The 15,401-nt window shown below is 43.8% G+C and overlaps 1 protein-coding gene across 1 annotated transcript in view; it reads left to right on the top strand.

The window, feature by feature from the left end:
- Positions 1–597: 597 nt before the first annotated feature.
- Positions 598–15,401, top strand: part of LOC311108833 (transcription factor HIVEP2-like) — an 89,342-nt gene continuing 74,538 nt past the window's right edge. The window contains exons 1-2 of the mRNA XM_084151596.1: positions 598–901; positions 12,019–12,093. The gene's annotated coding sequence lies outside the window, so the exon portion shown is untranslated. The remainder of the gene's footprint in view (positions 902–12,018; positions 12,094–15,401) is intronic.

Raw genomic sequence — 15,401 nt, 5'->3', positions numbered from 1 at the left:
GGACTGCTGTAGACTGTTGATAATGAATGCAATTGTCATTTTAGTAGCCTAACTCATTTTGTAATTATTTAGGGAATTGCTGAAGTATACAGCTCAAAGAACAGCATGTAATCTCATGTAGAGAATAATTTTCACTGGAATAGATGAAGAGGCAGAAACGGGTTGCCTATTGTACCCTGAGAATAAAGAGTGTTTACACCATTATTGAATTACATTCACTGTGGCAACAGTGTTTACACCATTATTGAATTACATTCACTGTGGCACAGTAATTACACCATGGTATTTTATAGAGGCTAGAATAAATGAGTGCAAATACATCAAATTGGGCCTGGCATGAAATGTACCCTGTCTGTTTGCGTGTCACATCCCCGGACGCGCCGCTGAGGGAGTTCCCTTTGTACAGAGCTCCGTTGAGAGGGAAACGGGGCCGGATTCTCCCTGTCCCTCTCCCTCCTACACGGCTTCGCTCCATGGCTTCTGCCTCTCTCTCTGGGCCGAGCTGGGGGATCCGATGACGTCACGCACCAAACACTGTCACATACTTCCTCGCTCTCTACCTCTGTCTCTCGCTCTCCCCCCTCTCCCTCTCTCAGATGTTCTATTCTGGGAAGTGGTGCCAGGAATAATAGCTTCGGCGTCTTCCTCACAAACTGAAAAATCGTGTCGAAGAGGATGTTTTACTCACAACTTGTCTTCATTTAGTAGCAGCATAAGGCTTTAGAATAGTCATACAGAAGTCGATCTTTTTTTTGTGCTAAATCCTGTTTAATTTTTCACTCGGAGTCTTGGACGGTTTTATCCGACAATTAGCGAAGTGTCAAGAGAGTTGTCATAGGTTGTAATTTCTCTGGGATTTTACTGGACGTGAGTTTTTGCACGGCACCTCAAGTGTGACACGGTAAGTGACTAAATAGAAGCTGTCAATTGACTTCCAGTGTACAATTTTGTTGTTTTGTAACGAAAAATCTATCGTGTTTTGTTCCGTTTATTATGATAGCTATGTGGGGAATACCCAGTGCTTGCATGCAGATTAGGAATGTTGCGTAATATCTTAAGGAATTTGCAGGGCCAGTGCAAACGGCTTGTAAACCTAGCTATGAAGCTGGATTCATGGCAGGAAGATCGTGTTTCTCTCTCTCTGCAGAACAGTCAAGGCCATGTACATCTCTCTGTCATTGTCACCTATCTGTATATAGTGTTATATCCGTGTTGACTGTTGTTGTCTGTAATTATATGTACGTCGTATGTTTCTGTGTGCTTGAATGTGTGTGTCTGTGAGAGGGATGGTGGGTGGTACACTGGCCCGTTCCGGGAATGTTCCATGACGTGTTCGCCGTCAAGATCGGGGCCCATCAAGGGGGTTCTCGGCCGCTGATCGTCTCCCTCTATCTGGCGAAAATACAATATTAACATGAAAAAAAAAGAGATTTTAATTATGTTTCATAAGTAAGACTTGGGGCGTATTAATTACACATATATTACGCATGAACTACGCATGGGTTGATTATGTGTCATATTACCCAACTTTAGCCAATGCACAGAGCTAGTGATGTTAAAAGTTATAATTTTCTCATTTGCTTGTTTATTTTGTTCCGTAGCCTAAATGTTATTTCCTCCCAACCATTTGCTCAACATGCATTTCTAACATCTTATTTTCCTCATAGAAAGCAAATATTTCAAAGGCTTTTTATGTGCATACAGTATCAGTCTATAAGATTATACAGTACCAGTCAAAGGTTTGGACACACCTACTCATTCAAGGGTTTTTCTTTATTTTTACTATTTTTTATATTGTAGAATAATAGTGAAGACATCACAACTATGAAATAACACATATGGAATCATGTAGTAACCAAAAAAGTGTTCAATCAAAATATATTTTATATTTTATATTCTTCAAATAGCCATCCTTTGCTTTGATGACAGCTTTGCACACTCTTGGCATTCTCTCAACCAGCTTCATGAGGTATTCACCTGGAATGCATTTCAATTAACAGGTGTGCCTTCTTAAAAGTTAATTTGTGGAATTTCTTTCCTTCTAATGTGTTTGAGCCAATTAGTTGTGTTGTTACAAGGTATACAGAAGATAGCCCTATTTGGTAAACGTCCAAGTCCATATTACGGCAAGAACAGCTCAAATAAGCAAAGAAAAACGATAGTCCATCATTACTTTATGATATGAAGGTCAGTCAATATGGAACATTTCAAGAACTTTGAAAGTTTCTTCAAGTACAGTCGCAAAAACCATCAAGCGCTATGATGAAACTGGCTCTCATGAGGACCACCACAGGAATGGAAGAGCCAGAGTTACCTCTGCTGCAGAGTTACCAGCCTCAGAAATTGCAGCCCAAATAAATGCTTCACAGAGTTCAAGTCACAGACACATCTCAACATCAACTGTTCAGAGGGGACTGTGTGAATCAGGCCTTCATGGTCGAATTGCTGCAAAGAAACGACTACTAAAGGACACCAATAAGAAGAAGAGACCTGCTTGGGCCAAGAAACACGACCAATGGACATTAGACCAGTGGACATTTTTGGTTCCAACCACCGTGGCTTTGGGAGACGCAATGCGGGTGAACGGGTGATCTTCTACACCTGCATTACTAGCTGTTTGGGGTTTTAGGCTGGGTTTCTGTACAGCACTTCGAGATATTAGCTGATGTAAGAAGGGCTATATAAAATAAAATTGATTGATTGATTGATTGATCTCCGCATGTGTATTTCCCACTGTAAAGCATGGAGGAGGAGTTGTTATGGTGTGGGGGTGCTTTGCTGGTGACACTGTCTGTGATTTATTTAGAATTCAAGGTACACTTAACCAGCATGGCTACCACAGCATTCTGCAGCGATACGCCATCCCATCTGGTTTGGGCTTAGTGGGACTATCATTTGTTTTTCACAGGACAATGACCCAACACACCTCCAGGCTGTGTAAGGGCTATTTGACCAAGAAGGAGAGTGATGGAGTGCTGCATCAGATGACCTGGCCTCCACAATCACCCGACCTCAATCCAATTGAGATGGTTTGGGATGAGTTGGTGTGACACTCTGGCTCCATGGACTTTATTATTGAGCCAGGGTTGTTCATTTTCCTTGGTTGGGTGTATTTCTATGTTGGGTATTCTGGTTGTTTCATTTCTATGTGTGGTGATTGTTCGTGTTTATTCAGGTGACTCCCAATCGGAGGTAACGAGTGACAGCTGTCGGCTCGTTATCTCTGATTGGGAGCCATATTTATACTGTGGGGTTTCACCTTGGTTTGGTGGGTTTTTGTTTCCTTGTTACATGTTCCGTGTGTCAGTATTTTGTAACTTGAGGACTTCACGTATCGTCTTTTGTTTTGTTTTCGTGAGTACGTTATTTAATAAATATCATGTTCACTCGCAACGCTGCGCATTGGTCTCCTGTTTTAGACGATCTTGACAGTTGGACTGCAGAGTGAAGGAAAAGCAGCCAACAAGTGCTCAGCATATGTGGGAACTCCTTCAAGGCTGTTGGAAAAGCATTCCAGGTGAAGCTGGTTGAGAGAATGCCAAGAGTGTGCAAAGCTGTCATCAAGGCAAAGGGTGGCTACTTTGAAGAATCTCAAATATAACATATATTTTGATTTGTTTAACACTTTTTTGGTTACTACATGATTCCATATGTGTTATTTCATAGTTTTGACGTGTCACTTTTATTCTACAATGTAGAAAATAGTAAAAATATAGAGAAACCCTTGAATGAATAGGTGTGTCCAAACCTTTGACTGATACTATACATTTTTATGTTTAACATCCCTCCTCGCTGTTGTTATGCTTGAACCAATTGAACCCATTTACCTGGCAGGTCCTCAAACTGTACATATTGTCACTACATATTTCAGTCCGTCATCATGACAGTGACCGGTGAATGACTGATCGTTTTTTTTCATCATCACAGCAAAACTATCCATCAAAATGCAACAGGTTCTCCCATGAGACAATCATTTCAATGGATGTGCTCAAAGCATTTGCCTCCATGGTAACAGCCTATTAACATGGTACCACAATTGAAGCCTATACCACCCGGTGGTAGATTTTAATCTGTTTCTCCTACAATACCTTAATGTAGATATTCTACATTGCTTAAATGAAGATACAGCTATAACATCATTGTAATTCACCTTTGTTGAGCATGATATGACTCTGAACGGATATAATTCAGGTTAGCCACCCCCAGCCAAAGGCAGGGAGCAGTAGAGTGACACTGTGGATATCCATCAAGCACTGGGAATTAATTCTAAAAGACCAACCTACATACTGTACCATCTGTCCCACAGCAGCCTTGTAGGAGAGGAATGGGATATCTTTTTTCATACTGCACACACATTGTAGTGTGTCTTCCGCTGTACCAGCAACCTGATTGTGAGAGGAGGATGGTGAGGTTGTGAGCCTGGAATACAGAACGTAAGCTGTATGATATTGCACAATTTTACAATAGTCACTTAGCAGTGGATGAAGAACTCTACACATCTCTTTGTCTATGGACGTTTTCTGTATTGTGCCTCTGGTTAGGGAACTGGCCTACTGTAGATTCACCAGTCACAATATACCCATACGAGGCTTTCCTGTACTGTGCAGAGACACTGTGGATCATTTGGCACTAGCAGGTTAATGATACCGTCACACCTTCTGTGGTGGGGTAAATAAATAGTTGGCTACTATCCCTCTCTGCCTTTGAGCTACGGCCCTGAATACACACAGAACACAGAACACACACAGCCTGGAAAGAGGAGGTCCACTTTGCACCTTTGTCATTGTGGAAGATTCACTCTCATGTCTTAGTCTCAAAGAACAATCCATGCAACACATTTAATGACTTGATATTCCAGAGAGGGAATGGAAGACCATGATATCTATACCTTACTTTTACTAGTGGTTCTGCATGTATTACCTGTAGTGTATAGCTCAGGAGACTGGGGTGCTAGGTTATTACTGAGCATCCTAAGTATCTTGGCCTCTATGTCACCCTTCAGTGATGGGAAGATGACAGTGACTCACACTTGAGCGGTGTCTGGCCTCCTCTAAATCCTCTGAGTAATCTTTCTGTCTAACGCTCTAACCTCTGTTTGTTGTCCCCCATCCCGATCTACATGGGGATTCCCACATAATCAAATCAAATCAAATCGTATTTGTCACATGCGCTGAATACAAAAGGTGTAGACCTTACAATGAAATGCTTACTTACGAGCCCTTAACCAAAAATGCGGTTTTAAGAAATATAAGTGTTAAGAAAGTATTTACTAAAATAAACTGAAGTTTAAAAAAATTATAAAAAATATAAAAGAAATAAAAGAAGAAAAGAAAAAAGAAGAAAATAGAACAATACAAATAATTAAAGAGCAACAATATCTCAAGTAGGATTATGTGAGTTATATTATAGAACTGTTTGTTAGTGTTTGTGTGTGTGTGTGTGTGTGTGTTTATATGTGTGTGAGGAAGAGATGGTGTTCTGATTACTATAATAATTATTTCAAGTTGTACCAATGAGTCATGATGACTCAAAGGGTCAAGCACCTGAATGACCTTCAGACTAGTCGGTCCCTTTGATCTCACAGTTTTTCATTGTGGATCCAAACAACGTCTTCAAATGTATGAGATAGTCAGATGGGTCAAATGGTTAGAGATGGGTCATTGCGACTGTATGGTTGTACGATGTGTACATTTTTAGACTGTTTATCCAGGGTCTATTCCAATCGGTGTGTAGGTCTGTGGTGTGGCTTGCTAGAAATGTGTTCACATAACAATCAACAATCATAACACTCAGACACCTGCATCCTACATCTGATGCCATGGAAATGTCTGTAACGGAAAATAGCACCGTTGCACACACAGGAGCCTGACTTTGGCTTGATATCTTCACAATCATGTGATCACAATAACAACAACAGCACTGAAACAGGTGACTGTGTTCAGGTTCCCCCTCTACACTACAGTATCTCTATGTAAGGCGTGTGTGTGTGTGTGTCTATGTAATCCCCAGCAGTGTGTATGTGATAAGGTAATAGGGCCACCTGTGACTGGCCCTTTGAATTATTCAACCTGAGCTGTGGCCGTGTCACCGGCACCGTGCTCCCTGCACCGCACACACTTAATGGGCCGACGGGGTTCAGTGGCTCACCCTGCTAAACACTCAACCTGCTCTGTGGTTTCCTCTATTAGCTGTACATGTGCACCTGCGGAGCCAGGAGGCAGGGGAGAGGAGGGAGGAGGAAGGAGGGGGTAGTATGTGGTGCTGACTACAGCTCCCTGGAGCAGCAGTGGAAGGAGGAGGAAACGACACTGGTAACCAAGGCGACTCTGTCACTCTACAAGGATGCTTTGTTGAGCTAGCGCTGGGCTAACAGAATGTGCCTTCTGTTGCCTTCCTCTAGTGTCATATGGGCCATGTTTGCGTAGGGGCTGCCGGGCCGGGCATCTGGAGAAAATGACCGTCAGGTGGCTTGATATTAGTGGTGGAGGGAAATAGCAACATTATAAGGCTAGATAACAGCTGTACCTTTGCTCCGTGGCTGTAGCCCAGTGTAAAGTGATAGCAAGCTGTTCAAGGCTAATGGACGAGAGAAGACCTTTAAAAGAGAGAGACAATTACTAAAAAAATATGCCTACTAGTTTTATTCTTCCTCTTGTGTCTTGTGAGAAACTTTCCTTAAACGAAAAAGGGAAAGCCCTGCACACATCTAATTGTAGATTCTTGTCGTATTTGCTTTCTTTAAATGACAGCGTTTTCTCTGATTAAAGTAGTGATTTATAGCGCTGGGAATTGACAGGGACCTCACGATAAAATATTATCATGGTACTTCAGTGCCGATACGATATGTATTGCGATTCGATACTGTGATTTTATTGAGATTCAATGTTCCAAACATATTGCTCACCATGTCTGCTGCAGAGGGACAAGAGAGAGCCAAGTTTTGATCAGTCATGGAAAAAGTGCTGAAAACAAATTGGTTCCTTATTTAAAAAGAAGATGTAGAACAAGCTATGAAGGAAAAATACTGGAGTTTTGGTGCCTTTGGAAAGTATTCAGACCCCTTTATTTTTTCCACATTTTGTTACGTTACAGCCTTATTCTAAAATTGACTAAATTAATGTTTTTCCTCATCAATCTACACACAATACCCCATAATGACAAAGCGCAAACAGATTTTTAGAAATTTCTGCAAATGTATTTAAAAAAAAACGGAAATACCTTATTTACATAAGTATTCAGCCCCTTTGCTATGAGACTCAGAATTGTGATCAGGTGCATCCTGTTTCCATTGATCATCCTTGAGATGTTTCTACAACTTGATTGGAGTCCACCTGTGGTAAATTCAATTGATTGGACATGATTTGGAAAAGCACACACCTGTCCCACAGTTGGCAGTGCGTGTCAGAGCAAAAACCAAGCCATGAGGTCAAAGGAATTGTCTGTACAGCTCCGAGACAGGATTGTGTCGAGACACAGATCAGGGAAAGGGTACTCAAAAATGTCTGCAGCATTGAAGGTCCCCAAGAACACAGTGGCCTCCATCATTCTTAAATGGAAGTAGTTTGGAACCACCAAGACTCTTCCTAGAGCTGGCCTCCCGGCCAAACTGAGCAATCGGGGGAGAAGGGCCTTGGTCAGGGAGGTGACCAAGAACCCAATGGTCACTTTGACAGAGCTCCAGAGTTCCTCTGTGGAGATGGGAGAACCTTCCAGAAGGACAACCATCTTTGCAGCACTCCACCAATCAGGCCTTTATGTGGTCCACTGTAGCTCAGCTGGTAGAGCACGGCGCTTGTAACGCCAAGGTAGTGGGTTCGATCCCCGGGACCACCCATACACAAAAATGTATGCGCGCACGACTGTAAGTCGCTTTGGATAAAAGCGTCTGCTAAATGGCATATTATTTATTTTATTTATTTATGGTAGAGTGGCCAGACGGAAGCCACTCCTCAGTAAAAGGCACATGACAGCCCACTTGGAGTATGCCAAAAGGCACCTAAAGACTCTCAGACCATGAGAAACAAGATTCTTTGGTCTGATGAAACCAAGATTGAACTCTTTGGCCTGAATGCCAAGCGTCACGTCTGGAGGAAACTTGGCACCATCCCTGCTGTGAAGCATGGTGGTGGCAGCATAATGCTGTGGGGATGTTTTTCAGAGGCAGGGACTGGGAGACTAGTCAGGATCGATGCAAAGATGAACGGAGCAAAGTACAGAGAGATCCTTGATGAAAACCTGCTCCAGAGCGCTCAGGACCTCAGACTGGGGCGAAGGTTCACCTTCCAACAGGACAATGACCCTAAGCACACAGCCAAGACAACGCAGGAGTGGCTTCAGGACAAGTCTCTGAATGTCCTTGAGTGGCCCAGCCAGAGCCCGGACTTGAACCTGATCAAACATCTCTGGAGAGACCTAAAAATAGCTGTACAGCGACGCTCCCCATCCAACCTGACAGAGCTTGAGAGGATCTGCAGAGAAGAATGGGAGAAGCTCCCCAAATATACAGTACCAGTCAAAAGGTTAGACACACCTACTCATTCCAGGGTTTTTCTTTATTTGTACTATTTTCTACATTATAGAATAATAGTGAAGACATCAAAACAATGAAATAACACACATGGAATCATGTAGTAACCAAAAAAGTGTTATTCAATTCAAAATATATTTTGTATTTGAGATTCTACAAAGTAGCCACCCTTTGCATTGATGACAGCTTTGCACACTCTTGACATTCTCTCAAACAGGTTCATGAGGTAGTCACCTGGAATGCATTTCAATTAACAGGTGTGCCTTGTTAAAAGTTAAACTAAATGCGTTTGAGCCAATCAGTTGTGTTGTGACAAGGTAGGGGTGGTATACAGAAGATAGCCCTATTTGATAAAAGTCCATATTATGGCAAGAACAGCTCAAATAAGCAAAGAGAAACGACAGTCCATCATTACTTTAAGACACGAAGGTCAGTCAATCCGGATAATGTCAAGAACTTTGAACTTTTCTTCAAGTGCAGTCGAAAAAACGATCAAGCGCTATGATGAAACTGGCTCTCATGAGGACCACCACAGGAAAGAAAGACCCAGAGTTACCTCTGCTGCAGAGGATAAGTTCATTAGAGTTACCAGCCTCAGAAATTGCAGCCCAAATAAATGCTTCACAGTGTTCAAGTGACAGACGGGGCTGTAGTGGAACAGGTTGAGAGCTTCAAGTTCCTTGGTGTCCACATCACCAACGAACTATCATGGTCCAAACACACCAAGACAGTCGTGAAGAGGGCACGACAAAGCCTATTCCCCCTCAGGAGACTAAAAAGATTTGGCATGGGTCCTCAGATCCTCAAAAAATTATACAGCTGCACCATCGAGAGCATCCTGACTGGTTGCATCACCGCCTGGTATGGCAACTGCTTGGCCTCCGACCGCAAGGCACTACAGAGGGTAGTGCGTACGGCCCAGTACATCACTGGGGCAAAGCTTCCTGCCATCCAGGACCTCTATACCAGGCGGTGTCAGAGGAAGGCCCTCAAAATTGTCAAAGACTCCAGCCACCCTAGTCATAGACTGTTACTACACGATTCCATATGTGTTATTTCAGAGTTTTGATGTCTTCACTATTATTCTACAATGTAGAAAATAGTAAAAATAAAAATGAGTAGGTGTGTCCAAACTTTTGACTGGTACTGTAGGTGTGCCAAGATTGTAGCATCATACCCAAGAAGACTCAAGGCTGTAATCACTGCCAAAGGGGCTTCAACAAAGTACTTAGTAAAGGGTCTGAATACTTATGTAAATGTGATATTTCCGGTTTGTTAAAAAAATAAATTTGCACAAATTTCTAAAAACCTTTTTTTGCTTTGTCATTATGTAGATTGTGTGTAGATTGATGATGAAAAAACAAACAATTTAATCAATTTTAGAATAAGGCTTTAATGTAACAAAATGTGGAAAAAGTCAAGGGGTCTGACTACTTTCCGAATGCACTGTATATCGTCAAAAATAATATCCAGATATGTAACTGTGTCGTTTTATCCCCCCCCCATCACTAGTGATTTACAGTGTAATTGGCGCCTAGCTGGGTATCAGTGCAGACAGGCGTAGGGTGGCCGGATGGGGATATTCACAGCTGAGTAATGACACTCAGATGCTGTCAGGGACCTGGGAGAGGCACACATCAACACGCACCCACATAATGGATCACTGTGACACATATGCACATGTACCCACACACAGGGCTATGTGTCTAAATGTGAACCCCTGTCAATGGAGCAGGACATGGGCACGTAGGAAACAGAGGGGCAGCAGAGGAGGCACATCCAGAAGGCGAGGTCAGTACAGGTGCATCAAAGCTGGGACAGCTTCTATCTCAAGGCCATCAGACTGTTAAATAGCCATCACTAGCCGGCCTCCACCCAGTACCCTGCCCTGAACTTAGTCAATGTCACTAGCCGGCTACACCCAGTTACTCAACCCTAGACCTTAGAGGCTGCTGCCCTATGTACATAGACGTGGAACACTGGTCACTTTAATAACGTTTGTATACTGTTTTACTCATTTCATATGTATATACTGTATTCTAGTCAATGCTATCCTATTCAACTATTGCTGTATATATCCTACGTATTGTACAGATATACTAAATATTCTATCCACATAATGTCCATAATGTATATATATATTTATACTCCGGACTCCGACATTGCTCGTCCTAATATTTATATATTTCTTAATTCCATTATTTTACTTTTAGATCTGTGTGTGTTGTTGTGAATTGTTAGAAATTACTGCACTGTTGGAGCTAGGAACACAAGCATTTCGCTTCACCCGCAATAACATCTGCTAAATATGTGTATGCGACCAATAAAATATGATTTGATTTGTGACTGAGAGTAAACACACGGAGTAGTCTTTGTGTTGTTCTCGTCCTGATCCTTCTCCTGCTCCTCCTCCTTTTCTGGGTGTCTGAAAGGAGTGTATTTCCTCGGCCGGCTGTGCCGATGCCCTGGAGGAGTGTGAACGCTGTGTGACGTCCTCGCTAGTTGCTCGCCTTGGCTGCACAACAGGAAACACTTGTGGCCTCCCTCCTTCCTGCGCTCAGAAAGAGGAAGTCTCTTTCTCCCTCTACCTCTCTTTCTTTCTTTTCTTTCGCTTTCTGTACCGGTAGAACCAGCTGAGACCTACTTTTATGTCCGCACTCTGCCAGCAGCCACTGCTGGAGTGTCGCTGGCTCGATTGATGCCTCCTCCGCTCCCATCCAGCCAATCAGACCACAGCTGTTTATGCTGAAGAAATATGATCGCTTTTTGTCCCGCTCTGCTCCAGCCTCTGAGCAGCGAGCAGTGCTAGAAGCAGAGAGAGAGAGAGAGAGAGAGAGAGAGAGAGCGCAGGCGGGCTAGAGAAAGAGGGAGGGCTGCAGACAGTAGAAGGGAATAAGCTCCTCTTAGAGCCGTGTGAGCGGCGCTTGAAGAGTCTTGTGAGACTCGGACGGTGAGGCTGTGATTTCTACCCCCCACCCCTCTCCCCCAAGACTCCCCATCGCTGGAGGGATGCAGAGGACACCGTGTTAGGTGGGCTGCTGGGTGGGGGCTTGGCTCTGGAATACTGCTGAATAATGTCGGGAGAGACAGAGATGAAGGGAGCGAGATAAAGAGAGATATAGGGAGTGGGTGATACAGAGAGCGAGAGAGCTCTTGTCAGAGTGTCTCGCTGCTGCTCGTGTCACCTGCCTGGTCAGTGTAGGGGGTGAGGTGACATCAGAGGACAGCGAGGGTCTCTCACGCATGGTGGTAGAGGCTCCACCGCGCCACCCAAAGGAGAAAGAGGAGCGTGGCAGTCTTACAGACACAGAGGAACAGTGTGGAGAGCAAGTTCACTGTTCACTTTGTGCAGAATATACATGCCAACCAATACCTTTTAGTTGTCATTTTATTTAACACTTTCACAGTGTTGTCTTTGTGCATGATCATGCACGTTTAGCCACTAGTCTGTATGTTCCTGACAGCTCCGTATCTCTATCTCCCGATCACAGGGCATGTGAAGAGGGTGGGTGCCTGGATAGGCTTGCCAGGACTGCCAGGGAGAAGAAGTCTGTCAAATCCCAGAGGTACGTTCCCGTACTGTACTCTACTGTATCTCTACTGTACTGTACTATATCTATACTGTACTCTACTGTATTCTACTGTATCTATACTCTACTATATCTATACTGTACTCTACTGTATTCTACTGTATCTATACTGTACTCTACTGTATCTATATTGCACTCTACTGTATTCTACTGTATCTATACTGTACTCTACTGTATTCTACTGTATCTATACTCTACTATATCTATACTGTACTCTACTCTACTGTATCTATACTGTACTCTACTGTATCTATATTGCACTCTACTGTACTCTACTGTATCTATACTGTACTCTACTCTACTCTACTGTATCTCTACTGTACTCAACTGTATCTATACTGTATCTCTACTGTATCTCTACTGTACTGTACTGTATCTATACTGTATCTCTACAGTACTAGACTATTTGAATGTACTGTGTTTACTCTATACAGTACAACGCTGTTCAGCCATTTCTATCTCTCATTCTTTACACAGTACTGTAGCTACATCATGCTTGGAGAGCCGGAAGGGGCAGCTAGCTAACGTGTGAATTTCTGTCTAAAAGAGAGATTATTAACAGATCCAATGAAGCCATTTCTCTTTTTTTGCATAATACCCATCATTAGGGGCTAAAATGTCAGTTCCTTTGTCTGTGTCTGATAGATAGGGTTGAATGAGGCGTAATGTAGTCATTTTGTATAATTATTCTCAATGTCGGCGCTGAATACCATGCTAACCAAATGACTCAGTTATAATCTTTTGCCAAGGGTATAATATCCAAAATGTTAAATGTTTTTTTTGTGTGTGCTTTTTTCCCCGTTAACCCTTATGTTCCTGTAACTAGACTAATTAAGATGCAAATATTTCCATGCAATGGGCTTGATAAAAGAAACAGCTTGTGTCAGATGATGTGTGCTGTTGACGACGTGCAGCAATGTAGCCTTTAAAGGTTTAAAGAGCCTTCTGTCACTAGAGTCACCCGTGTCATATCCTGTTCCTGTGTGACAGACTGGCTCTGTGAAGGACAACTTTAACTATCTTTTCCTCTGACACCCCTCTCTCTCTCTCTCTCTCTCTCTCGCTCTCTCTGGCTCTCTCTCTCTTGCTCTCTCTCGCTCTCTCTCTCGCTCGCACTCGCTCTCTCTCGCTCTCTCGCTCTCTCTCGCCCTCTCTCGCTCTCTCTCTCCCTCCCACTGCCCTTTGTACCTAGTTGTGTGTTGTTGTGGAGGTGGTGTGTGTTCCGGATGCGCCTCAGCTTTTTGACTGATAGAGGCGTGTGGTGTGGCTGCAGACAGAAATAAACATGTAAAACACTGATAACTTTCACAACCTGATGAGAGAGTGTGCATGTGTGTGTGCCCCCCACACGGCCGTCAGCGTTAGTGTGTGAATGTCAGCGTCTCGTCACACAGAGGAAGTGGGAGTGAGAGTGTAGGGGGTGCGTCAGTGCTGCTGTGGCTGCGAACCGGGGTGACAAGCCTGGCAATACCAGAGTAGGTGGGTAACGGGTGCACAGCCGGGGATGATTGTCACTAATTGCACAACGTCGTGTGGCAAGCTGCTCAACAACAAAAGGAAGAGATTTCTTGTTGAAAAGGAGAGCTTTCCACTTCTTAAAATTATTATTTTTATTGAAAACTTATCAACTACTATATTTTCAATACAATTTGACACAGTTTATTAGTTGAACATTTTTTTTTCTATTTTTGAGGACCGATGGTTTTGTTTTGTTCTGTAGTGTGTAGTAAACTCTGGTTTGGTTACTGTTTACACACATTACAGGAGGTTAAAAGGAATTTGTAATCTTGTCTCTCTCTGACTTGGGATCTGTCATGATGCAGAGTTTATGTGCTGCTGAGCTCCATTTATCTAACATGACAGGAGAGTACTGTAGTAGAGCCCTCCGGTTGTTGTTTCATCTGCTAATTGGAGACGCATGCAACCCCCTTGAAAACTGTGAGATCCAAAATGGCTGCCAGTGAGTCAGCTGAGCAGCAGTAGCTGTCAAAAGCCGGGAGAGGTTAGCATGGGCGCGTCAAAGTTTAATATCGCGAATATTGGTGGTGCAACTGAAGCTGTTGGTGGAGTGGGATGCATGGGGTTTTGGGAGGGAAGACATGGGAGAGAGGACGTCAGTCGGGAACAGGTTATGGAGGCTCTCTGTATTTAGGTCATGTCCTGTCCAATGGAAAATAGTTTCCATGGGTCTTCAGTGTAGACAGACCGACAGGGATGTATGATTTATACAATCTTGCCTGCGGGTGTGTAGCGCCATAACCCCTCCCTCCCACAGAGCACCAATGGACTCTCACACAGAAGTGTGTTGAACTTAATGCGTTATAATTTATGAATAGTGGCTTGATACATGGTAACATTCATATTATTATGCCAAATGATTATCCATGCCTATGTCCATTATCCATGCCTATGTCCATTATCCATGCCTATGTCCATTATCCATGCCTATGTCCATTATCCATGCCTATGTCTATTGTCCAGTGACTTCTTGTTTTCAAGCAGTAAGAGTTAACCACTAAGTTATATTTACTCACAGACAGTGGTTGCATTGTACTAGTGACAGTCGGGTCTTGAAGAACCATCCTACCGTCCACAGCTTCTTGTTCCCAGTGGAACTGCCTGCTATATGCTTACAAGTCAACCATAGCCACTCTGGCCCTGAGGTCACCTCAGCCCAGCCAGCCAGCCACGCACCCAGGAGGCTCATGGGAGGGAGGATCTAAGTCACACTGGTGCTTGCTGGGTAGTCAACAGGAAACACCCCACCCCCCATGTATGTAGACTAGAGTCTATCTTCTGTGAAGTTGAATCCCCATAGGAGAGTGGCTACTGTAGCAGAAGGTCAGACTACCATGCGCTGGGTCAGATAGGGCCTCTCTGCTCTACATTTGACATTGTGTATGTGTGCCTTTCTCCGGTGCCGTGCAGGCATACAGAGGTGGAGGTGGCTCAGCTCACTGGCCAGTCACGCGATGCCCTTGAGTTCTGTGCTGTCACTGTGAGTCACGCTGCATGGGCCCAGCCAGCTCAGCTACCTCTGAAAGCAGTGGGGTTCTGTCAGCAGCACCATCTTCAGCCCTCGGCTCGGGCCGGGGAAAGGTCAATGCTGCCAGGGAAAGCTGAGGCTGGATTCTTCCCAACGTGCTGGGGCTCAGGCACACTCACACCTGGCAGGGCTAGCTCACATACAGAGAAAGATCTGGAGCTACACTGCCCCCCCCCAACCAGGGCTAAATTCAGCCCCATAATGAGCCGTCAGCTCCCTACAAGCTCAGATCATCTCC

Source organism: Coregonus lavaretus, assembly GCF_964263955.1.
Source record: "Coregonus lavaretus genome assembly, chromosome: 33".
Taxonomy (NCBI): domain Eukaryota; kingdom Metazoa; phylum Chordata; class Actinopteri; order Salmoniformes; family Salmonidae; genus Coregonus; species Coregonus lavaretus.
This window is presented reverse-complemented; position numbering and strand designations above follow the sequence as displayed.